At 38.8% G+C, this 25944-nt stretch overlaps 1 protein-coding gene across 6 annotated transcripts in view; it reads right to left on the bottom strand.

Annotated features, from left to right (window-relative positions):
- The window catches only part of Tanc2 (tetratricopeptide repeat, ankyrin repeat and coiled-coil containing 2), a 251669-nt gene extending 229177 nt beyond the window's left edge, over positions 1-22492 (bottom strand). For all 6 annotated transcript variants that reach the window (XM_048367307.1, XM_048367308.1, XM_048367309.1 and 3 more), the window contains exon 1: positions 22367-22492. The gene's annotated coding sequence lies outside the window, so the exon portion shown is untranslated. The remainder of the gene's footprint in view (positions 1-22366) is intronic.
- Between the last annotated feature and the right edge of the window lie 3452 nt (positions 22493-25944).

The raw sequence follows: 25944 nt of genomic DNA, 5'->3' as shown, positions 1-25944 counted from the left end.
AAATGTTATCCTTCACAGAAATGGAAAAATCAATAACAAAACTCATGTTACCATAAAACATAATCAAAGCAATTCTATGCAAAATATAAGCACTGGGGTACAAAAAAGCTTGATTTCAAACTATATTACAAAGCTATAGCAACAAAAATAGCATGGTACTGGCACCAAAACAGACATGTAGACCAGTGGAAGACCTAAAATAAATGCACATAGTTAGTTACATTTATCTACTTTTCATAAAAGATACTTATAATATATACTAAAGAAAAGATAGTCTCTTCAACAAATACTGTTCGAAAAATTGGTGGCACACATAGAGAAGACTTGAAATTAGAGTCCAATTTCTCACTCTGTACAAAACTGAGCTCAAAATGGCTCAAAGATCTGAAACTTGGAAACTACAAGGGCAAACATACTAAGGTAAGGTATAGAAACGAACAATGACTTTTTCAATAAAACAATCATTCAGGAAATAAAAAGAACTGACAAATGGGATTGTATTAAATTAGGAACCTTCTGCATATCAAAAGAAACAAATACCAAAATGAAGAACAACCTACAGAATGAGAGAAAAATATCTGCAATCTATTAATAAATACACTACTCAAGGGCATATATACGGTAGAATTTGCGTTAGTATTTATGGCAGCACTATTAACAATAGCCAGGCTGGAAAATAAGTCAAAGTGCTCATCCACTGAAAAACAGAAAAAGAAAATTTAGTATATATACATAATAGAATATTATTCATCCATAGAGAGGAATGAGATTATGTCATTTAGATGAAAATGGATAGAAAACCACAATGTTAAGTGAAATAAGCCAGACTTGGAAAACTATTGCCTGTTTTCTTTCATATGCAGATTCTAGACCTTTAAAAAAAAGAAAAACTGATATAAATGACAAGATCACATCTAATTCCTTCAATATTATACCCTCAAATCTGTTCCTGAGCCTCAACCATTTGTTAAGCCATAAGACACTTGGCCTGTATGTAAAAGACCAAGCTTTTTTGTTAAACATGTATATAGAGTTGGAAATTGATGCTGAAATATGTTAAATAACCTTTCCAAAATTATATATGTGAATTTTTTTTAAAAATCATAAACTGATCTATCCTAATTTCATTGATTTTAAAATGACATGAATGTAAAAAGGGAACTGTTTGGGATGGAAACAGTGCAAGAAGGGAGGAGTGGGTTATGGGAAGATGAGTATGATTCAAGAACTTTATAGGTATATATAGACAAGTAAAATGTAAATATTCTTTCTTAAAAAAGAGGTAGAGGGGCTGGAGATATGGCCTAGTGGGAAAGAGTGCTTACCTCGTATACATGAAACCCTGGGTTCAATTCCCCAGCACCACATATACAGAAAACAGCCAGAAGTGGTGCTGTGGCTCAAGTGGCAGAGTGCTAGCCTTGAGCAAAAAGAAGCCAGGGGGCTGGGGATATGGCCTAGTGGCAAGAGTGCCTGCCTCATATACATGAGGCCCTGGGTTCGATTCCCCAGCACCACATATACAGAAAATGGCCAGAAGTGGCGCTGTGGCTCAAGTGGCAGAGTGCTAGCCTTGAGCAAAAAGAAGCCAGGGACAGTGCTCAGGCCCTGAGTCCAAGCCCCAGGACTGGCAAAAAATAAATAAATAAATAAATAAAAATAAAAAAGAGGTAGAGAAGATAAGAACGAATAACAGAATGGATAAATTTGATGTGAGTATATTACATGCATATATGGAAATATCAAAATGAAATATCAGAGCATATAATATGAAGTCAGCTGGAAGCTGCTCCCACTGTCCAAGTAAGGAATAATAAGAGTATCAAAATAGGGGCTGGGGATATGGCCTAGTGGCAAAAGTGCCTGCTTCATATACATGAGGCCCTGGGTTCGATTCCCCAGCACCACATATATGGAAAACGGCCAGAAGTGGCGCTGGACTGGCCAAAAAAAAAAAAAGAGTATCAAAATAAATTATAGAAATAGATCATAGCCCACCAAATAAAATCAATTTATTGAGTTCATACTGTTGATTAAGGAAAGTAGATAGGGAAGCTTAGCTGACTGATTCGTCTTTATGGTAGAAGATTAACTAATAAATACAAGCAAATAGTTGAGTTAAAAAGTCATCACTTTACAACCATCCTAGTAACTCACAATATATGACTACAAATACAAGAAAGGAAAATGTGATTGTGGGTTTCTATAGAAGTTCCCTTCAAAGGTTTTAGTCAAGTAGAAATAAAAATCATTAGCTAGGAAAAAGAATGGGAAGTATACAAGTATTAGAAGCATAAGATGAGAGAAAAATGTGTGAAATAACCATCTTCCCACTCTTAGCTTAAAGATATATAACATGATTACCTGGCAGGATTATGGTTCCACTTGAGGTTTGTGGTCACAAATTTAAAGTGAAATGAATCAGTAAAGTTGTGTTTTCACTAACCACATTCAGCTTCATCGGGCACAAGCATGAAAAGAGTGGAAAGGTGGATTCAAACAGAAATGTGGTTTTGGCTTAGCAAGGCCAATGAATCAATAAAGAGTATATATCTCAGTGATAGAGGGCTTGCCTCATATGTTCAAAGCCCTAGGTTCAAGCCACATCACCATCACTATATATAGATATGGTCAAGAGTACGTGCAAGGGAAATGGTCAGAACTTGAACAAATAATATTGAGCGAGACAAGCCTAGAACACAGAAAACAAAGGGGGCATGATCTCCCTGGTATATGACTGTTAAGAAGGGGTGACGGAGAGACAGTAGAGACCAGGTCTGTGAAACCAAAAACTGCTTGTCAAATGGTATTTCCCACAGGATTGGGGCAGCGACCCAACATTATGTAACTAAAACCAAACAACTACTCAACATATAAAGGTCAAAAATTGACCTCTCAGTGGAATACAATAGCTCAAAAGCTATGTATGTACGTTCATATAAGACTACAGTCGAGGGCTGGGGACATGGCCTAGTGGCAAGAGTACTTGCCTCGTATACGTGAGGCCCTGGGTTCAATTCCACAGCACCACATATACAGAAAATGGCCAGAAGTGGCGCTGTGGCTCAAGTGGCAGAGTGCTAGCCTTGAGCAAAAATAAGCCAGGGACAGTGCTCAGGCCCTGAGTCCAAGCCCCAGGACTGGCCAAAAAAAAAAAAAAAAAAAGACTACGGTCGACATATTGTCTAATATCAACATTACACTTAAAGCCCTAGGCGCAAATTTTCTTGGGCGCAGGCCACGTGGCTACTGTATATGTTCTTGGTACATTGTGTATTGTATATATGTCTACCTGACCTAGGAAGGGAAAGAAAAACAGGGTGTAAGATATCACAAGAAATGTACACACTGCCCTACTATGTAACTGTACCCTTTTTGCACAACACCTTGTAAAAAAATTTGTGTTTAATTAATAAATAAATTGAAAAAAAGAGTACGTGCAACAATAATTATTATTGATTTAAGCTAACAATTAGGGTACAGAGTAAAGATATAAGGGGATAAAATGATGGTACAATCAATCGATTAGAGGTCATAGTGGGATTCAATGATTACTGAAATCAGAATACTAGAAAGATCAGACAGTGGATGCATGAAACTGAAATTATAGAGATTCTGTAGTTATTAGTTAAAATCTAGGTTATAAGTATGAAAAGGTGAAGTAAATTGAAAGATTACTGAAAGAGATAATTCAAAGAACTAGAAGATCAAATGTTGAAAAAATCTATGAGAATGAAATTAACAAGGATTAGGATGACAAGTAATACTCATGAGAGAGGAAGAAAATTAATAAAAGGGAAAGGGGTATTCTGCACTAAAAAAAAAAAAAACAGAAAAGAATTTGGCTGACCTTTGTCTTCCAGTTGTTAGGAAATAGTCAATAGTTTCCTGTGTGATAGGAGAATCCTTTTTATTCGTTGCAGGAATTATAGTGGGCCCCCTAGGTAGTTTGTGATTCTGGGTGGGATTTGACTGTAACAGAACCAACCATGTAACTAGAGGGTTAGGGCTTTGAGCCATGCAATATCAACTTGGTTAGAGTAAGTATGAGAGCTAGAGATTAAATTGAACAGTAGCTAATAATTCGGTCAATTATGCTTACATACTAAAGCTCCAATAAAAACTGTAGATGCTGAGAGACAGATAAACTTCTCTGGGTGGCAATACTGTACTCTGTGTATTATTAGACACCAGGGTTATCTATCTGTACTGACCCCCACAGGATAAAGCTATCAAAAGAAGGGGGGTTGAGGTTGGGAGGATCACAATTCAAGACCAGCCAGGGCAGAAAAGTTGGCAAGTTCCTGTCAATCTAAGCTTTGCAAAAGGCTGAGATTGAAAGGATCATGGTTCCAAGCCAACTGGGCAGAGAAGTCCAAAAGACTCAATCTAAAATCAAATGTGCTGGGCATGATTGAATATACCTGTCATCCCAACTAGGATGGGAAGCCTAAATAGGCAGATTGTATTCCAGGCTCATACCCTATCTCAAGAATAACCAGCACAAAAATGGGTTGGAGGTTCAGATCAGTGGTAGAGAACCTATCTAACAAACATGAAACTCTGAGTTCAAACCCCAACACACAAACACACACACACAATATACCCAAAACTTCCCAGTCCTATACATCTCTTCTTTTGGCTGATTCTGGTTTGTATTATTTATGCTACAATGAAACTGTAATACTAAATATAATACTTTCCTAAGTTCTGTGAGTTGTTCTCATGAACTACCAAACCTGATGATGTAAGTAAGAACCCTCCAATTTGTAGCCATTTAGCAAAATGAGAGTGATTCTAGGCACCTCCATCCTTGCAGCTGGGGGTATTTAGAGTAAGAATAATCTTATGGAGAGCTAAGCCTTTAACTTGTGGAGTTTGGTCTAACTCAAGTGAGCATTGAAGATCATTATAGGGAATGAAGAAACACAATCAACAGCAGTTATAATAAGATTTGTCATTAACACAATCTGATGACATGTTATTTAAAGCTAGAGAATTTTAGAGCCGCAAGGATTGATCTGAATGCTGCAAATAAAGAGTAAAAAGGACATGTACTCTACCTCTAGGCCCAGTGGTCAGAGTTACATGGGAAATAAAAACAGGGGGAGGGGTTGATATCTCGAGAGGGCAGCAGGGGAAGCAATATCCTCAGATGAGATAAAAATCTCTGGAGCATTCCAAGTTTTATAGGTTACAAAGATGAGGAGTTATCAAAAGAAATTCACTAAAATAGACTGACCATGCAATGACAGAACCACGAAAAAACAGTAGTATTCTAAAAACCAAACTTTACTTGAGACAGAGTAATCACTGTATCAAATATTGCTGATAGGTCAAGTTAAACAGACTAAGAAATAACTATTGGATTGAGCAATGTGAAAAACCACAGCTGACCATAACAAGTAATTTCAGTGAAATCATGGAAGCAGAAGCCATACTGGAATTGTTCAAAAACAGAATAGAAATATGACTTTTTTGCACCCTGGAAATCAACCAAAGCCATACAATAAAGAAATATTTACTTTTGAAAATCACTTAACTTTGCATCAGAACAATTCATACTGCAGCTTGTCTGGAGCTATTCTTCCCCCATCCCTCCCATCAAGCCCCCAAAATACAAATAGATCAACCAGGGTGGAATAGGCCTTGAAAACCAGCAGTTTAGTTTCCACAGTTGTAAAGGACTTGGTTTGTTGCATTTAATTACAGCAATTTTGAATTTCCACTATTTTGAGGTTACAGTCCTAGCTGGAGAAACCAATGGTCCAATGGGCCCTCTGAGGTCTTAAAAGGAAGTTCTAGGGCGTAAAATCGTCACAAGATGTCAATAATCCCTCCATATACCCCAGGTATTAATTTTCAACAAAGGTGAAAAGACAATTCAATGAAAGAAAAAAGATAATCTTTCGACAACAGTGCTAGGACAAATGAATATCCATATATTCAGAAAAAAGACTTAGATTTTTATCTCATACCAAAAACTAACTGTAAATGGATGATAAAGCCAGCAATTCCTTTCCTCGGTATCTACTCAACAGAAATAAGAACATTTGTCCATATCAAGACTTGTACATAAGCGTTCATAGTAACATTACTCATAAAAGTTAAAGAGTAAAAAGAATTCAAATGTCCATTTCATGAACAGATAAACAAGATGTGGTATTTTCATACAGAAATTTTCAATAATAAAATGATAGAATTTATTACTATCTTCAAATAGATATGCAGTAGATCTTTAAGTATCATAAATGCAAAGTAAGACAACCCAAATTCATGGGGATAAATAGGATTCCACTATTTAAATAAAACTTAGGACCAAAAAAAAAAGTATTCTGGGCTGGGGATATAGCCTAGTGGCAAGAATGCCTGCCTCGGATACACGAGGCCCTAGGTTCGATTCCCCAGCACCACATATACAGAAAACGGCCAGAAGCGGCGCTGTAGCTCAAGTGGCAGAGTGCTAGCCTTGAGCAGGAAGAAGCCAGGGACAGTGCTCAGGCCCTGAGTCCAAGGCCCAGGACTGGCCAAAAAAAAAAAAAAAAAAAAAAAGTATTCAGCAATAAAAAGAAGACATCTTGATAAATGACCAACACAGATTAACTTCAAAAACATGCTAAAGAAACCAGTAGCAAATGACTACATTTATATTGTAAAACAAACTATATATGATTCCATTTGTACAAATTCCCAAATGCAAATGTGTAGAAACAAAAAGCAGATCAGTGATTACTTAGTGCTGGGGTTAGGAATGGAGACTGACTGCCAAGGGACAGAAGAGAATTTTTTTAGGTGATGGACTTGCTCTAAACTTGGATTGAAATGATAGATACACCAATAATCACTGAAGTGACATTATCAATGAGCAAATTTCATAAGCAAATTGTATCTCAATGAAGCTATAAAATAGCAAGGGGGAAGAACTGGAGAAGTAAATATAAGTAACCTTTTGTGTAATCTGGTACAAGTGAAAGATATAGGATGGTAGCTAGAAAGAAAGAGTTTCTTTTAAATGAGAGAAACTACAATTCTTTTATGCTGTTGACAGTGATCTAGAAAAGGAGAAAAGAACAATTACAGAACCAGTGTCCTTAAGAAAGTGAAAAGGGTCTAGGTGCCTGGGGCTTACACCTATAATCATAGCTATTCAGAAGGCTGAAATCTGGGAATGGTGGTTCAAAGTCAGCCTGGACAGACAAATCCAAGAGATTTTGATCTCCCCAAAAAACAGCAAAAATCAGAATTGGAGATGTGGCTTAAGTGGAAGAGTGCATGCTGTAAGGAAGGGAAAAGCTTAGTGAGAGTGTGATCCTTGAGTTCGAGCCTCAGTACTCGGGGAGGTGGGGAAGGAGTAGGATGACAAGGGATGGCTTTAATCAACAACTGGAAAAAATAGCTTTTGATAAAGGGAGAAAAAAGACAAATAATTCATAATAATGATGTAATAAGCAGGCAATAGGGAGATTATTTGTATTTTCTTTGAGAAATGGAAAGCTAGTTCTCCAGCTAAGAGGAAGAATAAAAAAAGAAAATTTTGAAAATCTGAGAACAAGGAAAAGACATGATCATCCAAGCAAATAGGAGTGGAAAGAACCAAACAGGTGGGCAGTACTAAACAATAAATTTAAAGTCACTGGGTACTAGCCAAGAATTTAAAGTCAATACATTATAGAGGTTTTGTTCCATCCATATTTACCAATAAGTATAAAACAGGAAAGACTGGTATTACCCAGTGCTATGTTTTGCCAAGCAGGAACAACCGCATGTGAAGGGTGAAAGATTGAAAGTATAATCAGGAGACTAATGAAAGGCTGATAGTCATACAGCTAGAAAAGAAAGTGGGCTTGTAAGTGTATTATTGAACAGAAAAGGGAGTAAGGAAAAGGTCCCAATGAAGTCATAGAAGTAACTTTATTGGGTACTATAACTGAGGCAGAAAAGTGAAAGGTGATAGTTGAAGAGTTAAATGTCAGAAACTAATTATCAAAGAAAGCTGCAGTTACTGGTAATAATTTCTCAGGCAGTGACTCCCAATCAATGCTGGCTGCACAGTAAAGTCACCTTGAAAACTTATTAATTTCTCAGACAAACCAAATATAAATATGTAATATATAATGTTATATATAAAAGTAAGTGCTAGGAATGACAGTTTTTGGAAACTTCTCAGACAATACAATGCACTGAGTGTTTAAATTCATCTGCATAGGAAATGCCATAGAAATTAATGGCTAAGAGAGAATACAAGTTTACAACTAGGTCAATAGCTATATGTCCATGTGAACATATAAGATGATGCTAAACAAAATGAACCCCAAGTTATAGAAACAAGTGGTATATCATTGTTATTTTCAACATGCCATGTGAAATTATGCCCTTTTTCTTTTGTATTTCTTTCCCATGGTTTTACCGCTGATATTACTGTAACTAATTTTAGTACCCTGGATACTGTATATACATGTATTGGAACTAGGGAAGAGAAAAGGAATACCAAAATCAAGAAACAAAGGGTAAAAAGACAAACCAATTCAACAACAATACTTACAAAACTATATGGTGTAAACCAACTGTGCAACTCATGGGGGGGAAAAGGGAAACAGGGAGGGGGGAGGCGGGGGGAGATGAGGGAGGAGGTAAAAAGTTGGATAAAAAATGTACTCACTGCCTTACGTATGTAACTGTAACCCCTCTGTACATCACTTTAACAATAAAGAAATGAAAAAATAGGAAGAATAAAAGATCATTGGAGGAAAGAAAGTCAAGAGGTCAGAGTATCAGAAGCACCATCTGTTTACACACTAATGTCACCAATAATTCAACTGGAGAACTAGGAAAGTGACAGCCCAGAATTCTAGACACATCAACAAGAAGCAAAGAGAAGATCTTTGTTCTCAGAAGTCACCACTGAATAACACTTCAGGGAAGAGCCTTTAGGAGGAAAGCTAGATTTTCAGTTAACTGCAGGGGTTGGGAACACCTGGTATGAGCCCTCAAAATGATTTAGTACATGACAGGACAGATACATATGCTTCTTGTAGGCTGCCTATAGTGGTTGTCTGTCTGTATTGGTATTTTGTATGGCCCTCTAATGATGTTATAAATATCCAAGTGGTCCTTGGCAGAAGATAAGATTCATCAACCCTGATAAAAAAAAAACATGTAGATAAAGTTATTGTTTGAAGAAGATGATTGACAATGAGTTCTGGAAGGCACCGATCAAAGGTTTCATGGTCACAGAGGAGTGAAAATTGGGTCATGCAGCAAAGATGAAGAAGAAGAGAAGAATAAGGCCAAGAAATTTCAGAAAGATGTCTTATCTTCTAACAAAGGAAAAAACAACAGAACAGTAAAGGAACTATAAAGTTTATATAAGCTTTCCTAAGCCTAGCCACAATCTAAAAGATTTTTAAAAATTAATGTCAAATAAAAATGTCATAGAATAGTATGAAAGTTAATATAATACAAAGTCATTACTTTTAAGAAGAGAGAAAATCAGGAGGATAACATCCCTAAAGATGATGAAAGCATGCCAGAATGGCATGCCCACATAACAGATCAAAACTCTAAACTTGCTATTTCAAAAAGAAGCTAAAATATTTTGAGAAAAATAACATAAGACATGAAAGAACAAAAATAAGAGTTATAAAATCTAAAAAAAAAAAAGATGACACAGCTCAGGAAATAAAATAACAAAAGGAAAAAATCCTTCTAGGAATTTAGACAAAAGTGAAAAAAAAAACCACAGAAAATCCCTTAAGAAAAATAGAAGGTAATAAAGAGGAAAATCTTAAAAAAGAAAGCTAGGCATATGGTACATGCTTGTAATCTCAGCACTCAGGAGGCTGAAACAGGATAACAGTTAGTTCCAGGCCAGCTTGGGCAATTTATGGAGACCATATTTCAAACAACAAAACAAGGGCTAGAACTGTAGCTCAGCAATATATATAGCACCAGCATAGCAAGAATGAAGCCCTGAGTTCAAACTCCAGTACCAAACAAAAGAAACAAACAACAACAGGTAAAAAAGCATTGAGCCAGTGGCTCATATGGTAATCCTAGATACTCTGGAGGCTGAGAGAGGTAGGGAGCATTATAGTTTGAAGCCAGTCAGGTTAGAAAAGTCCATGAGACTCATATCTAATTAGCCATCAAAATGCTATACTGCAGCTAAACTGGTGGAGCCCCAGCCATGAACAAGAACTCAAGACCTGGAGTTCAAGCGATGATACAAAGGAAAAGTTTTTGAGAGAAAGTAAAAATTAGCAACACAGAACAGGCAAAAGAATGAACATATAGGTAACAGAGGATCCTGAAGAAGAACATTAAAGCAAATATAGAAAATGGTAAAATAATAATTCAAGGAAATCTTTTCTAAATAATAAAAATTGGCTGCATTTTAGAAAAGCACTTTGTATACATAACAACAGCTCAGAATAAGAAAAAGGATATATTCTAGTAAAATTACTAAACTTCACACTCATTTTATTATTATTTTCGGTCATGGGGTTTGAACTCAGGGCTAAGTCACTGTCCCTGAGCTCCTTCACTTCAGACTAGTGCTCTACCACTTTGAGCTACAAGTCCACTTCCAATTTTCTGGTGGTTAATCAGAGATAAGAGTCTCATGGACTTTCCTGTTATGGATGGCTTCAAACTGCAATCCTCATATCTCAGGCTCCAGAGTAGCTAGGATTAGTTATGAGCCACTGGTGCTCAGCTTAGTTATTTTTTAACAAAGGAAAAAATTCAGGTCCCAGAGGAGTAAATAGAAATCTGTAGTCAGAAATACCAGTCCAAGAAATACGAGCTGAATTACCAATACTTGGTTCCTCATGAAATAGAAGAGAGAAAGTACACAAGATTAGAGTTGATAATTTTGGATAATTTTAAGATTAGAGCTGATAATAGAACTGCAAGTATATAACATAAAGAAAAACATATAAAAGAAATACATCTTTGTTAAAGTTAGGATTCAGAAATCTTGCCAACCACAAAGCTACTATTATTTTTCTATTGTTACTATAAAAGTGATATAAAGAGTGATTACAGTTACATAAGTCAGGTAAAGGGGACATGTCTTTTTGGATCATGTCACCCATTCCCTTGCACTCTCCCAGTTTTTCCCTCCCATTCCTACCTACAAGTTGTGTAGTTCATTTTCAACATAGTGTCTAGTGAGTACCATTGCTGCATACATACATCCTTTGTCCCTCCATTTCTGTGTTTCCCCTTACACTCCCAAAGACATATAAATGAACAAACAGAACAAAAACAGAAAAAATCTTCTTGTTTTCATTTCCTGGAGTTCACGTCAATAAATATTATTTTGTATGATCTTTTACCTAAAGGATACTCTTAAAAGTAGAACAGAAAGGTACAATGCCTATTTGCGCCTGATTATAGAAAATAATATTTATCAAAATTACTATTATTCTAAAATATTACCACTTTTTGGTATTTGATAAAACATGAGGCTTTCTTTTCAGTGTTCACTGCTCTCAGAATTGCATGTGATAGAATAGATATGGAAAAATCCTATAACAATGTCATCATGAATGGACAGACTTGAAAATGGCATTGAAATGACTTCAAGATGCTCAGATACTCTGAAACACATTGTTTGGCCAAGAAGAACAAGAAAAGGACTCAAAAGGATTTAAGCTAACATTTCCAAGGCAATGAGTACTTTCATAAAGGCTAAGTGCTCACTAAGCAAAATGCAGCCAAATACAGTAACTTAAAAGATGCTAGCCCATACACCCCATTCTCTAGAAATATGCTAATATTCATACTGGCAATAGTCAGTAGTGTGAGCAAAGCCAAGGCAAAGGATCCACAAAATGCTCCCAAGATTCCAAATTAGAGGGGCTGGGGATATGGCCTAGTGGCAAGAGTGCTTGCCTCATATACATGAGGCCCTGGATTCCCCAGCACCACATATATGGAAAACGGCCAGAAGGGGCGCTGTGGCTCAGGTGGCAGAGTGCTAGCCTTGAGCAGGAAGAAGCCAGGGACAGTGCTCAGGCCCTGAGTCCAAGGCCCAGGACTGCCCACCCCCCCGCAAAAAAAAAGATTCCAAATTAGATATTTGTCTATTCTCAAGACCAAAGAACTGTGCAAAGCTTGAACTGTTTGTTATTCATATGAGCAGGCACCTTTCTATGTCTTTTTTTAGAAGCACAAATATAAAGCTATTCAAGTCTCCCCCCAAAAGAGATAATACATAGTTTTGCTTTGGTTTGATTTGCTTTTGTTTTGTTTTGCTGGTCCTGGGGCTGGAACTAAGGGCCTGGGAGCTGTCCCTGAGCTCTTTTGCTCAAGATAGTCTTCTTAGTACTTTGTGCCCAGTTTTGCAGTGGAGGATGTCCTGTAATTTCTATTCTTGATAGCTGAAATTTTGATAACGCAAAAAAGTTGAATTACTCTTTGGAAGCTTGATAGTCAATATTGGTTTTATTCTAGGAAGTTTATTTCTATTCAGATTCTATAGAGTCCTGTAGGGATCCCTAGGATTGTGAAATGGGGTGAATGAAGGTAATTACTTTTAGTAGACTGTGTAATCAAAACTTATTAAAACACATAAACAAATAAGCAACCAAACACATTCAAACCCTGTTTCTATATCAGAAAATCTTAGCGCTTCCTTTTTTTAGGTTTTAAAGAGGAAAAGAGACTTCTTTTCGAAACTTTTATTTAGCCATTACTAATATTATTTAAGGAAGAATATTACATTTCAATTTTCAACTGAAAGATAACAGTAATAAAGAAATGAGCCAGGTGCCAGTGGTTCACACCTAAAAATCCTAGCTACTCAGGAGGCTGAGATCTGAGGATTACAGTTCAAAGCTAGTCCAGACAAGAAAGTCCATGAGCCTCTAACCTCCAGTTAACCACCAGAAAACTTGAAAAAAAAAAAGTGGCGCTGTGGTTCAAATAGTAGAGTGCTAGCCTTAAGCAAAAGAGATCAAGGACAGTGCCCAGGTCCTGAGTTCAAGCCCCTATGACTGACAAGAGAAAAGAGAAAAAAGAAAAGAAAAGAAAGGAAGGAAAAGAAATGACAAATATAGTAGGGAGTCAATAAGTAAATGTTTTAATATACTCTATAAAAATCTCCCCATTTTGGGCTGGATGATGAACAAAGTTCTTTGAGATATGCACAAACAAAACTACTACAACACTCTGCCTGAAAATCAAACCAAAGATGTAGGTGAAGCATTTGCCCAACAAATTTGAGGCCCTGAGTTCAATCCCTACTACCACACACATACACAATCCCAAATTTTTCCAACATTACTACTCAACTCACACTTTATAAACAAAAGGTCTACATAACAAACACTACACAAAATCACAGATTTTTTTAATATAACAAATGTGTATGAAAGAGACAGGCACTGTTGGCTCATACCTGTAATTCCAGCTACTTAAGAGGCTAAGACTTAATGATCATGGTTTGAAGCCAGCTGGCACAAACAAATCCTTAAGATTCTTATCTCCAATTAACCAACAAAAATCCAGAAATGGAATTGTAGCTCAAATGGTAGAGCAACAACAGCCACAAGCAAAAAAAGCGAACCAAGAGCCAGGACAATGAGTTCAAGTGCGTGCGTGTGTGTGTGTGTGTGTGTGTGTGTGTGTGTGTGTGTGTGTGTCTGAACATATATTTTTGAGACAGAAACCTAAGAAAAGAAATATATTTTCTTATATGCTATATACTACGAATCCCTCTCTACTTGGAACACTTCTTTTATGAAGGAATACAATCTAGCTGGGCATGGTGGTGTACACCTGGCTATGACAAGAGAAAAAAAAAAGTATTAAAGTCACAAGACAAGAAGCAAGATCCTAATCAAGATTCAAAAAAAAAAACAAAAACCTAGTGTAGACTGGGCACCAATAGCTAACCTCTGTAAACCCAGCTACTTAGTAGAGACTGAGAGCTGATGATCATAGTATAAAGCCAGCCCAGGCAGGAAAGTCCTTAAGATTCTTCCCCCTCCAATTAACTACTAAAAAAGCCAGAGGTGGTGCTCTGGCTCAAGTGATAGAGCACTACCCTGAGCAAAACAAAAACAAAAACAAAATCCTCCGAGACAGTACCTAGGCCCTGATTCATGCCCCAGGACCAGCATAAAAATAAACAAGTAAATACAGAAATAATAAATAAAAAAACAGTGTAAAAACAGGAAACATGGCCCAGCAGAAGAGCACTGAACAAGTGTGAAGCCCCAAGCTCAAACCCCAATATCCCCCCTGAAAAAAGAAGAAAGAAAAGAAATAGAACCAAGTAACATACTTTGCCAGAAACTTTATTCAGAATTAGATGTACAAAGAGTGTCATAAGGAGATACAATAGGGGATGATTGATCAAATAAATTAGTGCTAAGAGAAAGTAACCAAACTGTTCCCAGTTAACAGAAATAAATTAATTATTCCCTGCAAAGTCCAAATAAGGTGTAGTTCCAATTCATTGACTTTTGATGAATATTAATGGGCACATACTATGTAACAGACCAAAGATGGGCAAATCTTTTCTATAAAGAGCTAGACAGTAAATATTTAGGCTTTTCAAGCCATATGGTCTCTATGGCAACTACTCTGCTGTTGTGCCCCAAAATAGCCATAACCAATATGTAAACAAAGGAGAATGGCTATGTTCCAATATGAAATCTTACGGACATTGGAATTTAAATTCTAACTAATTTTCACATGTCAAGTAGTATTCTTTTGATACTTTTTCAATTACTTTTAAAATGTAAAAACTGTTCTTCAGTTGTAGGTAATATAAAAACAGATGGGCTGGGGATATGGCCTAGTGGCAAGAGTGCCTGCCTCATATACATGAGGCCCTGGGATCGATTCCCCAGCACCACATATACAGAAAAAGGACAGAAGTGGTGCTGTGGCTCAAGTGGCAGAGTGCTGGCCTTGAGCAAAAAGAAGCCAGGGACAGTGCTCAGGCACTGAGTCCAAGCCCCAGGACTGGCCAAAAAAAAAACAAAACCAAAAAAAAACAAAAAAAACAGATGATAGGCTGGGATTTAGTTCACAGGCTACAGTTAGCCAACATCTATAATATAGAAATAAACAATTTGGTAAAAATTCACATAAAGAAGCTTCTAGTCCTGCCACCTCAGGAAACAGAAAAAAAGAACAAAATATGGTTTATCTTTAGGATCAATTCTAATTATAGTCCAGGAATTGCTCTCTATTTTTTAGAAGATACATGTTTATATATACATGGATATGTCTTTCTCTAAATCTATTTCCTGATGCCTACAAATTCCTCCAATTCCACAATAGGAAATGAAGTTTCAAAGGCACAGCTGAGATAATTGTCAACAATGTTTAATTTGAATATTTACAAGTACAAAGGGAAACAGAATAGCAAATGCAAGCCAGGTAGGGGATAGGCAAAACTTCTTTCACTCTAAAGATAAAGGTTTAGGCTAAGACCTTAAGAAGAGTGAACAAAGGAGAGGAATCAAGTACTCCACGAAAACAAAGCTTCATATAGAAAAGTATGAAAATTTAAGAGAATATTGCATACTGAAGGAACCATAAGTAACTCAAATTACCTGAGTATAGTTTCAAAGAAGAAAATGGTAGATAAAGAGGAAACAGGAAAGATCATAAAGGACCTTATGTGGTTTGCTAAGGAGTTTGCATCTTATCCATTCAATGATGAAAAGCCACTGAAAGATTCTAAAAAAATAACACAGTCAGCAAACCATTGTGACAAACAGCTTTGGCAGCTATATGGAGGTATCTTAAGGAAAGATACATATAAGTCTGACATGAATGGTAAAGATGTTACAGCAATCAGCTCATGCCTGTAAGGAGGCTGAGATCTGAGGATTGTGACTCAAAGCCAGCCTGGGAAGAAAAATCCATGAGACACTTATCTCCAATTAACCAGCAAAAAGCTGGAAGTGGAGCTGTTATTCCAGTAATAAGAGTGGCAGCTTAGAGCAGAAAAGCTAAGGGAGAATGCTCTGCCCTCAAATTCAAGCCCCAGTACCAGCACCAAACACACAAAAAAAGCAACAAGATAATTGACTATCATGAAATCACTGTTTAGAGGACTGGAAACCAACACTCAAGTTCTGAGAAAGAAAGAAAGAAAGAAAGAAAGAAAGAAAGAAAGAAAGAAAGAAAGAAAGAAAGAAAGAAAGAAAGAAAGAAAGAAAGAAAGAAAGAAAGAAAGAAAGAAAGAAAGAAAGAAAGAAAGAAAGAAAGAAAGAAAGAAAGAGAGAGAGAGAGAGAGAGAGAGAAAGAAAGAAAGAAAGAGAGAAAGAAAGAAAGAAAGAGAGAGAGAAAGAGAGAGAGAGAAAGAAAGAAACAGAGAGAAAGAAAGAAAGAAACAGAGAGAGAAAGAAAGAAAGAAAGAAAGAAAGAAAGAAAGAAAGAAAGAAAGAAAGAAAGAAAGAAAGAAAGAAAGAAAGGTATTGGAGAGACGGTATGTATCCTGCACTGAATAAAAGCAGAAATTGATTGTACAGGGAAGAAAAAGTATGATTAATACCAACACACTTCCTTTGCCTATTAAATTTAGCCATGTCTACCTTCAACCATTCAAGGGAAAAAAGAAACTCAACATAACAAAATAATCATGGTTCATACCTGTAATCCCAGCTACTCAGGAGACTGAGATCTGAAAATTGAAGTCTGAAGCCAGCCTGGGCAAGAAAGTCTATGAGACTCTCATGTCCAATTAACCACCACCAAAAAACAAACAAAACAAAAAAAAACCAAAAAACACAAACAGAAGTGGAGCTGTGGCTCAAGTGGTAGAGTGCTAGCCTTGAGCAAAAAAGCTCTGGGACAGTGCCCAAGTCCTAAGCTCAAGCCCCAGGATCAGCAACAAAAAAGAAAAAAGCTCTAGACCAATGAAGACAGATAGGTCTGTGAGACTTCATCTCAAAAGAAGAAGCTGAACATGTTGGTACTGGCTTCTTATGCCAGCAATAGTGGGAAGCAAAAAATAGGACTGCAGTTCAGGCATATGCCTGGAAAGTAAGTCAGAGCTTATCTCAAAAATAGCTAGGACACAAAAGGGCTGGAGGCATGGCTCAGAGGGAGAGTATTTGTCTAGCAAATGCAAGACTATGAGTTTGAACTCCAGTAGCACTAAAAATAAAGCTAAATAAGCAAGTTTTCTGACAATTATAATATTCAAGACTTTTAAAAATATACACTGACATGGGTTGGGGGTATAACTTAATGATAGAGCACTTGTTGTACCATACAAATTAAACTGATCTAATAAACAAAAAACCTGTTTCCACAACTAGCTAATGATTTATAATTACTTAGAGCTTTATGGAATAAGACAGTTCCATACTAGAAAGTTTTTTCACTTATTACTCCCTAAACCTACTTTCATCTTCTAAATCTCAGGACACAAATATCTTGTTCTCCACTTAATATTACCTCAGATCTTAAATACTCAAATATTCTCTAAAAAACCTGGGTAACAGTGACTCACATCTTGAATCCTGAGTCCTCTTGGAGGCTGATTTTGACCAAGTTAGGATCCAGGCCAGGTTAAAAGAGAAGTCTCAGACTCCATCTCAAGGCAAGCTAGGCATGTGGCACACAATTGTCATGCCAGCTACTATCAGGGAGCCTAAAATAGGCAGGTGCTCCTCCAGGCTGGAAAGGAGATCTTATCTCAAAAACAATCAGTTGAAAAAGGGGCTGGAAACATAGCTCAGTGGGAGAGCACTAGCAAACTCAATGCCCTGAGTTCAAACCCCATACTGTCAAAAAGATGCCAGTGGCTCATTCCTTACAATCCTAGCTACTCAGGCTAAGATCTGAGAATCAATAGTTCAAAGCCAGCCCAGTAGACAAATCCACAAGACTTTTATATCCAGTTAACCAACAAAAAGCCAGAAGAAGTGTGGCTCAAGTACCAGCCGTAAACAAAAAAATGCCAAGCAAGAGTACAAGGTCCAAAGTTCAAGCCTAAGTACTAACACAAAAAAAAAAAAAAAAAGAAATAGAGAAAGAATGAAAGATGACCAATGATTAAGTACCTGGAGACTGAAAGCCTTTCAAGCTTTTCTTCTAACATTTCTTTCCACAATTTTTCCAAGGGATATATATTCTCTCACTATTTACATGTCTCATTGATCACCTTTTTAATTAAATATTAAACAATCTTCATCTAATGTAAGTTATTAGAAAAGGCTATTCTAATAAACAAAGTGAGAGCTTTTGTGGCACTATAACAAAGTCTAAATGATTTATTTATATACTTATGTATATGACTTCCCTCCAATAACAATATGAGATAACAGACAATTAACAAATATGAAAATGCCAAGTATGAATTCACTCAGATAAAAAAAAGAAATTGCCCAAATAATTAAGCTAGCTTCCAGGATTTATTTCCCTGACCTGAAAAATAAACAGCCATGTGCAACAATCTGTTTTAGGTCCTTGAAAGGAAATTTGAGTAGTCAGTAAATATATTCCAGCTAATATCAGGTTATTCTGGCTAAATTCAATCCAATATCATTTCAACTACTGTGTCCAGCGTATCTTGTACTGAACTTTTATTCTACTGAAAGGGGAGAAATATTATGAAGAGAATTTTGATGCATTTCTTTTATGCACACTTACTCTACCATGTATCTAATAAATACCTACTGTTCAAATATTCCCCTTTGGAACTACAGGATCACTACTTTCTAAATCCACATCCCTTTCCAAAATCATTCATACAGAGCCATCTAGAAAATTCTTAAAAAGCAAAAGCACTTACAGGGACCAGGGGAAAAGAAGTATTAGCTGGGACAGATAAGTGATGGAAGATAAGTGATAGGTAAGTGATGGAAGAAGGAATTCATAAATGTTTTAGCAATGTTGATAACTTTTTATGACAGAGACAGTCAAATTAGGTTTTACAAATTAAGTATTCTAAAAAGAACTACCAAAAAGTACAAATACAAGAGCATGGCCTGAGTCCTTATTTAAGTTACTGACTACACTAAATTATATAAGGACATATCCTGAGTACGTTTTAGCCATAACCAGATCACATTGAATGCTATATTAAAAATGAATATTGCGGGCTGGGGATATAGCCTAGTGGCAAGAGTGCCTGCCTCGGATACACGAGGCCCTAGGTTCGATTCCCCAGCACCACATATACAGAAAACGGCCAGAAGCGGCGCTGTGGCTCAAGTGGCGGAGTGCTAGCCTTGAGCGGGAAGAAGCCAGGGACAGTGCTCAGGCCCGGAGTCCAAGGCCCAGGACTGGCCAAAAAAAAAAAAAAAATGAATATTGCAATAAGAGTATTTCATTACATGAGATTTGCTATTTGTGTCATAACTGAGAAAATGTCTGTTGAAAAGAATAACAGAAACAGTTTGGCTTGAAAAAGAAAATAATCATCAGAATTGCTAGAGATAGTGTCCCATTTCTTAAAACAGGAAGATATGTGTGAATTACACTTACTCTTTATAGTTTGTTCATTTTATAAACATTTCATTTGCAGTTAATATCTACAAAGTAATGAAGTCAAATATATATAAGGCTCCAATCTGTTTTTGTTATTTTTTAAATAAAATAAAAATCATTAAAACATTAGTAAACAGGGAAAATAATAATTTCTTTAATTTTCATAATGGAAATCAGCAATAAAAGCTAACTGAAAAGAAACTGTGTGCATATAATGTATCTACATCAATATATCTAACGGTAACTTTTGGATGAAAGAAAAAAAGGTAACTTTTTGCCTCTAAAGTTCTCCCGCAAACCAAACTCCATCACAAATATTTCCTTGGCTACATAAAAGTATTCCTTCCTCTACTTATAAAGCAAAAAGTGAATTAGAAAACAAGTTTCTAAAGAAAAATGTTTCACTATAAGTATATAATTTTTGTATATGTGTAGGCTTAACATTTATGCGAGCTCTACTTGATTTATTCACATTTATTGTGCTTCTTTATGACAGGTATGTGCATTTTATTTATGCCTTGGGGATACTAATTTGAGTGAAAGGGCAATATAGTATAACAGCTCTTCTACTTCTTAGCGATATTATCTTGGGCAAGTTACTGAATCTGTGTTCCAGCATCTCGTGGATAAAATAGAAAACAAAAGTACATGGTTCATAGGATTTTGAAACTGATTAGAACAAACAAACAGAGGACTAGCATAGAGTAGGTGCTACATAAATGTGGGCTATTATTACCAGTAGTAATAATTCCCCATCTTTCCAAACATACTAAAACCATTCTTAGCAATTTGAATTATTGGCTAAAATCATATTAAATAGACATCAAATCAAAATTACAATAAGGCTAAAACCCTGCACCTCTGAAGAGAACTTGTTAATAAATCTATATAACCACTCCAAAGATAAAGAACCATCCAAAAGGTCTGGCTCCCAAAAATGCAACTATCAATTTCTTCCCTTACACAAGGGGGCAGTGATAACAAGAAAAGACTGGGGCTCTGTAACACCTCTTCCTACAGACAGTAGGGGGTGGCAGTACATATGGCTTGCAGTCAGAACAAAACAGGAAGACCCAACAGAACTGCTCTTTATTCTTCCCTGGCCCTGTTCTTCTTTAGCCTCAACAGAGCCTCAAGATAAGGAAAATATCTACAGAAAAGACAAAAACCCAGAATTAATCATCAAAGAAAATCCAATTTTATCTCTGAAGGAAATGATCCCTCAGTGGCTGAATTTGGAACCAGGGGAAGCCAATCAGTATGAATTTCCAGATTACATGGCAAATTACAACATCTACACAAGTATCAATTTTTGTGTAAGAATTCTAACATAATATGCCAAACTCTCATCATAAACATATCCCAATGAACACACCCAGTTAGTTCTGCTTTGTTTCACAATATATAGACAATCATTGTGTGCATATATATATAGTATATCACATAGCTCATCTAGCTATCTTTTGTTACTTCTGAAATTTCAGCTATGTTCTGACAATCCTCTCAAAACACAGATGTTCTTAAAAGGAAATCACAATGTTTTTGCAGCATGTGGGCAATTTCATATATATGTATATGTGCACATATTCATAAACATCTAGCAAGAGAAGAGAAAAAAGTGGGAGAGAAGGGAAGGGAGGAAGGGATATTTAATGCTCTATTTTTGTGGTTACATTCCTAAGATGATCTACCTGAGAAATTCCAAAGAAACAGTCCACTGACAGTGTCCATGTTGCTTTTTATGCCAATTTCCTGTATTCCATTTTTCTCTTATTTCACCATCCCAACACCCAGAACATAGAAGAATATTTCACTACTGCCATCCTCCGTAATTAACCATCCCAATGGCTTTGGCTCCTACCCTCAAAATGCCTGAAAATTTACCCCTTTTGTTCACCATATTGTTTTGTTTCCTTCATTCATTTTCACCTGTGTAAAAATCAAGAAAGGAGCATATATGAGAAAATGTTTCCCCTTGCCTAATGATCTTGAACTCACAATTATGGTCAAGATACTTGGCTTGTTGGGGGGGGGGGGTTGCTTGTTGTATTTTGTTTCTTTTTCTGTAAAGGAGTAGAGTGAAAAGGCACCCCATGTACACCAAATCCTCTTCCTAATGTTAATTATCATTGTTTATGTTTTATGAAAAACAGGTTCAACATTCCACACCTGGAACAGAAGACAGGACAGGATTCTGTCAGTGCTCTCTCCCCGCTGAAGGCAAAACCTGGAATTATTTTAGCCCTATTTTTTTTCTTTCCCATCTCACAACCAGACCCAAATTGCTTTTTGCTTTCACATGGGTAGTTTCCCTATGCCAAAAAACAAACAGCTTATAAGCGCCTCACAGTTTCCTGTGGCAAAATAACCTAGCAATGGGCCCTATTAATCTTTCATTGCACTACACCTCTTTCCCCAGAGGAATTATTAGCATCGCTAATAACTCTTCTACCAGGAATTTCTATGCCACCCGGGCGAGCCCATCCTGTGCCTTTACCTGGCACATTTCACAACTACTTGGATGCTGCATTCGGGGGGACACGTTTTGCAAAACTCGTTCTGCACCACATTCCCTGACACGTTAAGCCAATCGGCCTGGCTTCGTCTCCGGATCCCTGTCACCGGCACACACTCCGGGTACCAAATGCCAGGACACCTTCGGTGACAGCCAAGTGGCCGACACCACCACCACCCCTGAACCCTTCGGAAGCCACCCTGGAGTGCCACATGCGGAGGAAGCCTTGCTCCCCACGCCTCCGACACCGGAGGCACTCGGCTGCCGCGGGGTTCGCAGTCCCCCCCGCGCGCCGCCGCCCCTCTCCGGGGAGCTGAGGCGTCGGTGGCGAACGTCCCTGTCACTAGAGCGACCTTCCCTAACCGGGCTCCCTCGACCCCTTACCTGCCGCTCGGAGGGGCTCGGTGCGCCTCGGGGTCCAGCCCGAGTCCCCGTGGTCTCCGGGTGAGGACCGGCGCCGTTCGCCCGCGCCGCCCGCGACTCCCCGGAGCCCTTCGCTGCCCTCCGACGTCCGTCCCCCACCCCCCTCCTCTCGGAGGGTCTGCGCCCCGGTTCGGAGCGACGGGGCCTCGCGGCGGGCGGGCGTAAGCCGCGGTGGTCCTCCTGTCAGCGGCGGCGCGGGGGCAGCCTCTCGCCCCTCAGCGCGGCGGCGGCGGTGGCGGAGGTGGCGGTGGGCGCCTCGCTCCGCCTCGCGCGCGGCACAGCCCGGAGGTGAGCGTGAGGGGGATGGGATCGGGGGCGGGGCCGCCCGGAGGGGAGGCGCGGAGGGCGGCGGCGGCGACGGCGGCGGGAGGGCAGCGCTGGCGGCCCCAGGCCCGGCGCTCCGAGCGTTCGCAGCTTGCCCCGCGCCGAGCAAGCGGCTCGCGTGAGGCGGAGGTGCCAAGCGGGCCCCGCCGGAGCAGCGCGCGCCCAGCCACCCGCGCCCCGCCGGCCGCTCTCTAGCGCCGCCGCCGCCGCCCTCCGCGCCGGGGGCGTCGCACCCTCAGAGGCCGCCCGCAGCCCCGCCCCCTCCGGGCCGGGCTAGGGAGGAGCGCGAGCGCGGAGGGAGAGCGCGTGCGTGGGGGCGCGTGCGTGGTGCCGCGCGCGCGCGGGCCCCTGCCCCCTGCCCCTCCACGCTTTGGGGGTGGGGAGCCGCGCTAGGAAGAGGGCGCGGGGATGAGATTGTCCTCGGCCGGGAGCGGAGCGGGCCCTGACGCTGCGGGGTGTCTAAGCACGTCTCCACAGCTCAGCGGGGCTTGGACTGGCGGGGGTCGAGGGCTTTTGATGGGGAAGCGGGATGGCAGCTCTATAGCTAACAAGGCCCTACATCGCTGAGCCCCGCCCCTGGGTGACGTCACTCTCGAGGTGGCGGCGGCTGTCACGTGTTCCCCCTCAGGGCCTGTCCTCCTGCTTTGATGGCCAGGAGGATCCTCCAGACTTAACCCCACACCGATCACCTCGGGCACGTGTCATTCCTGAAGTCATCCGAGCCAACAAGTGTCATTCTTCCCCTGATTCTCAAGTGTCATGGGTGAAGTGTCTTAAAATGCCACAGTTGGCGGTGACAGGAATCAGAATGGGGGGAGGGGGGGAGAGGTATAATGAACAGGGAGAGGGATGAAAACTCTTATCTGAAATAATTTCCAGAATTCATCAGCCATAGATGATGATGTAATGTTGTGATGCTGCTTCTGTCACTTTCAGGATGGATAAGAAGTAGATGTGGTTTTAACAGCTGGACAGTAAAGAAAAGTACCACACTAAAGCCTTGAGGAAGGGTATTGCATCACATCTTCCCTTCCACCCTCCAACAAGATCTTCTTCCCTTTTATTCTTCATTTCCTTGCAGTCATGAAACAACCATTGAACTTTGCAAGATTATTTAGTGTAAAATTTTTCCCTGCTTTGGGATGATGCAAAGCAATCACTCTTGCATGTTCTGCCTGGCCAGTTTTCTCTGACATAAACTGAAATGACCTTTTACAGTCATCTACTTCCTAATGAAAAGCCATGATTGGAAATAGATGCACAAATTATATCAATCAAGAAACCTGTGTCTGTGGAGTTTCCAAAGTAAAGAGGTTGCTTGGTGTAATAACAGCCCATCTGAATCTATCCCATTATGTAGCACTTCCTTCTGGTGTTTCTTTGATTTAAAAAATAGCATTAATTTCACAGCAATACAAGAAGCCATGCGTTAACAACTACATTCTACAGTAATGCTTAAAAAGTCAGATCTAGAACTGTAGCTTTCTTTGTCTATACCTGACACATCAGAAGGATGGAAGACGCATGGAATCTTTTGGTGAGAATTCCAAAAACGTTGGATTGATATAAAAACTATGACCTATAGCAATAGAGGGTAGGTAGTGGTTGCTTAAGGGATTATTGATTCAGAAGAGGCCTTCTGGAAATGTTCAGAATCTTATTCTAATTAACAGTTACAAGGGGATGGATGGATAGATAGATAGACCTACTTCCTATAGAAGATATCTGTGTACTTTATCTCAGTTTTAACACAAAAAGAAACGTTCCATTTCAACACAATTTTACACACAATGAAACATCACAATATCATTGTCATTGGAGTTAGAAACCTTGGATTTGATGAATCCACCCAACATTTAATCAGCCATGTGACCCTGAATGAGTCTTTGAACCTTCTTTTCTTCATCTGTCTAATCAGGGTGATGATACATCACAGGATGGTGATGACAATTGCGTGGAATCTTGGCAAATATTAAGCACAGATCACACAGTATCAACAAAGTGCTCAAGAAAGAGTAACTGCTATTATATTATTCTTCTTACAATTGAATTTACCCTTTTTGATTTCCCTTTTGGTCCTTTTAATTTATTTTTTAAGAGTACTTTGTATCTAAGCCTTTCCCTGTGAGTTTAACCAAGGCTAATAACATTTTTTCCTTGGAGAACTAACAAAAGGCAGTCAGGGTTATAATATGTTGCTTTTCAAACCAGGTCAGGTGGCAGCACCTAGAAATTATGGTGTTCGTTGTGAAACACCATGAAACATTGGTAGACTTAATTCTGTTGCAAGGACTTGACATAATTTTACATTTAGCTGCATTATGATTATGAGGATATCTATATATTTTTAAATGATGTTATTTTTAAGAAATAATATGTCTATGCTTTTCTTTTTAAATTTGTTCGCAACTTTTTCATAAGGCAGGAAGTACCAAAACTTAATAATAATTCACAAAATAAAACCCTTTAAGCCCATTTTCCTGCAAAGTAGAAAGACACTGTAACCGCTCAACTTTAGTGGTAGGCTTCTTTATTGGATTTTCCCGTGGTAAGCTCTGATTGCTGTGTTCCACATGGCTTCTTGCTCTGATAAAGACACTCTGAGTCACTATCCTCATTATATTTGCAAAGATCATTAACCCTTCCTTCCTTCCTTCCTTTTTTCCTTCCTTCCTTCCTTCCTTCCTTTCTCCCTCCCTTCCTTCCTTCCTTCCTTTCTCTCTTTTTTGGTAGTGCTGGAGTTTGAACTCAAGGCCTCATGCTACCTAGGCAGGAGTTCTACCACTGAACCACAACTCTAGCACTATTATTCAGTTATTCTTTTGAAATGAGGTCTCACATCCCTCCCTGGGCATACACCTAGACCACAATCCATCCTTTTAGGCAATTTTGTCATTTAGGCATTCTGTCATTGCTGGAATTACAGGCATGTCCAACTTTCCTTTATTGAGATGAAATCTCATGGACTTGTCTGCCCAGACTAGCCTGGACCCATGATCCTCCAGATCTTAGCCTCCCATGTAGCTTTGGGTGAGAGATATATGTAACTGTATCCATCTTTGGGTTTGAGAAGGGGTCTTGTGAACCTTTCTTCCAGGCTGGCTTCAAACTACAATCCTCCCAATCTCAGCCTCTCAAGTAATTAGGATTTAGAGATATGAGTCACTTGCACCTAGATCTCATTCCCCATTTCTTTTAACTAATCTTTTTCATAT

Source organism: Perognathus longimembris, chromosome 17, assembly GCF_023159225.1.
Source record: "Perognathus longimembris pacificus isolate PPM17 chromosome 17, ASM2315922v1, whole genome shotgun sequence".
NCBI classification, from domain to species: domain Eukaryota; kingdom Metazoa; phylum Chordata; class Mammalia; order Rodentia; family Heteromyidae; genus Perognathus; species Perognathus longimembris.
Note: the sequence above shows the minus strand (reverse complement) of the source record. Positions and strands in the feature narration are given on the sequence as shown.